Source organism: Trachymyrmex septentrionalis, unplaced genomic scaffold (assembly GCF_001594115.1).
Source record: "Trachymyrmex septentrionalis isolate Tsep2-gDNA-1 unplaced genomic scaffold, Tsep1.0 scaffold383, whole genome shotgun sequence".
Lineage (NCBI taxonomy): Eukaryota > Metazoa > Arthropoda > Insecta > Hymenoptera > Formicidae > Trachymyrmex > Trachymyrmex septentrionalis.
The window spans coordinates 57,712-60,014 of NW_017305550.1; the positions used below are offsets into that span (position 1 = coordinate 57,712).

Genomic DNA, 2,303 nt, shown 5'->3' on the forward strand with positions numbered 1-2,303 from the left:
AGTAAAGTCTTCATGAGAATGATGTCTCATGCAAATCTCACCAATCACAGAATCATTCTCTGATCTGTTTCTCTTAAATTTGCAACCAGATCTAAAAGAATGATTCTGTGATTGGCGATACGCGAATACGCTTACGCACGATTCGCTGCATAGGACATCAATCTGAGGCATATATGCCGCATATCGCGTATCGTGTAACCAATTAGTAATCAATAAAACCCGAAACCATAACGCGATACGCAATAAATACACCTCATAAGACTCTAGCCTCATTGACCTCTGTTACACAACACACTTTATGCCGAAATTATAACATCAATGTTATGAAACTGGCCAATCATAGCTATTCCTCTGAAGAATAAAATGACTGTGATTGGCCAGTTTCATAACATCGAGATTATAACTTCGGCGTAAAGGTGCCATGTTATGCTGACACTTGACGCTCATTTCTCGGTGTCAAAAGATGTCACGTGACCATTCTGCTTGACGCTAGCATCAAAGAAGTAAAATTGAATTTGTCTATCAATTAGCATCGTCGCTGGATCTGTGTTCATCTTGATTGAGTTCGAGCTATATTATTTCGATTGATCTCGATTTAAAATAAAAAATGGACTTTGATGTACATAATTAATTTTTACAAATTTTACATCTTCTAAATTTTACGATCTTCAATAATATCATACAAACCAAATAATATATCTTAAAAATACATACATATATTATAACCTTTACATATATTATAACAATTTTACCAGTACTGAAAGATTATAATTAGCTAAAATATAAAATAACAACACTAATAAATTAAAAATAATTTAGAAATATTTGTAGCATTAAATTTAATATATTTTTCAGGATAAAACCCTCAATTTCGTACAAACGTGCGAGTTGTATGAAATAATTTGCGAGCAAGCAAATATTGCGAATCATGCTTGTTTAAAAGATTATATACAGTCCATAACTAAACCTGATACATTATATTTTTATATTAAGTAAGTTAGCTTCTATAACTGTTATTAAAAGATAGACGTTTTATTATTTAATATTTCTTTTTATTTACTTAATTTAATACATGTTATTATTTAATATCTTACAGATGAAGGAGTGACCGTAATAAAAAGCAAAGTGCCAAGCAAAAATATAGTTATTAAATTTAATAATTGTATTAAAATAATGAAAATTTTTTTATTCTAGTGTATTTAAGTTTTGTATTTAAATATTTTTTTATGCCCATACAAGGAATATTATCTGAACAAAATTCTTGTGAGAAACAAAGAAATTCAGATAAAGGCTTGAAAGCAAAACTTAATCATGATGATGAAGAAACTCTCATTTTAGAATTCCAGTTACAAGAACCTCTTTAAAAAACTTTGATAAACTTCCATTATCACTACGCAACATAAAAATTACAAAAAATTTATGGCAAGAAGTAACAAATGCTTTAAATAAGAAAATTACAGCCAGTGAAAATAAAATTTAAAAGCTTACATGATACACACCGAATAATTAAATCAGAAACTAGCGCCAGTGGATCTACTCGAAAAAATAATGGAAATAAATGGCTTCATTACGACTCAATGGAATTTTTATGATATTCTTGCTTGTTGAAAACGTAAGAATTATATATTTTATATAAATATCAAAAATATTATACTTGATACAATCTGTAATAATAATTTTAATATTTATAGCACCATGAGTAATATTGATATAAATGATTTTGAAGATAATGTTAAACATTGAATCAAGTATGTATTGATTGAACATAAAATATATTCTCTAATATTGTACAAATATTAAAACCAATAAATATAAAAGAATATAAAATTATCAATTTTCTATATTATTAATGAATATTAGAACATAGTAATGTGACTTATTGTTCACAATGTTTATTTTTTTTATAGATAGTGGGCCTCGCAAGAAAAGAAAGAAGAGTAATTCTGGAAAGTCTGTCAAGGCAATAGATAAAATTGCAAATGTATTGTGCAACGATAACGATATACTTATTAATCTTCCACCTATTCCAGTTCCAAATGAAATCAATTCGTTTTTGTTAATATTAGGATGTCAGCTGCGAGAATTGGCTTTACGCAAACGGCGAGAGATAATAAAAAAGGTTTTAGATATACGATGCTTTGGACGCATATGCATAATTTTTATTTATTATATTATATATTGTTTTTTTTTACATTATATGTTATTTTTCATTTATCAATGTTATTAAATACACTGAATTTATAAATTAAAGTTTATAATATTAACATTGATCAAATTACTATGATATTTGAGAGTCTCAAACT

General features: G+C 27.1%; 1 long non-coding RNA gene across 1 annotated transcript; it reads left to right on the forward strand.

The window, feature by feature from the left end:
• Positions 1 to 1,225: 1,225 nt before the first annotated feature.
• Positions 1,226 to 2,101, forward strand: LOC108750924. The gene is made up of 3 exons (XR_001939459.1): positions 1,226 to 1,612; positions 1,692 to 1,748; positions 1,908 to 2,101. It is a non-coding gene; the product is annotated as an uncharacterized LOC108750924 (long non-coding RNA).
• Positions 2,102 to 2,303: the final 202 nt, after the last annotated feature.